We start from the raw sequence: 332 nt of genomic DNA, 5'->3' as shown, positions 1-332 counted from the left end.
AAATACTGAGTCACATGTATATCTATCTGAGATCTTTACTCACAGTGGGACACGGTTTTCCTTTACTCACCCTGGGACACGACCTTTCTTTATTCACAGTGGGTACGACCTCCCCTTACTCATCATGGGTACGACCTTCCTTTTACTCACCATAGGATACGACCTCACTTTTCTCATCCTGGGACATGACCTCATTTTACTTAACCATGGGTACGTCCTCACTTCACTCACCATGGGTACGACCTCTCTTTACTCACTCTGGGACAGTGGGTACAACCTCCTTTTACCCACCTCTCTTTACTCACCTCCCTTGTACCAACTCTACGAGGTGC

The 332-nt window shown here is 47.0% G+C and overlaps 1 protein-coding gene across 1 annotated transcript in view; it reads left to right on the top strand.

Moving 5' to 3' along the window:
* LOC119585843 (C-Maf-inducing protein-like) overlaps nt 1–332 on the top strand; it is a 130,578-nt gene that overhangs the window by 31,195 nt on the left and 99,051 nt on the right.

This window comes from Penaeus monodon, chromosome 20, assembly GCF_015228065.2.
Source record: "Penaeus monodon isolate SGIC_2016 chromosome 20, NSTDA_Pmon_1, whole genome shotgun sequence".
Classification (NCBI taxonomy): domain Eukaryota; kingdom Metazoa; phylum Arthropoda; class Malacostraca; order Decapoda; family Penaeidae; genus Penaeus; species Penaeus monodon.
This window is presented reverse-complemented; position numbering and strand designations above follow the sequence as displayed.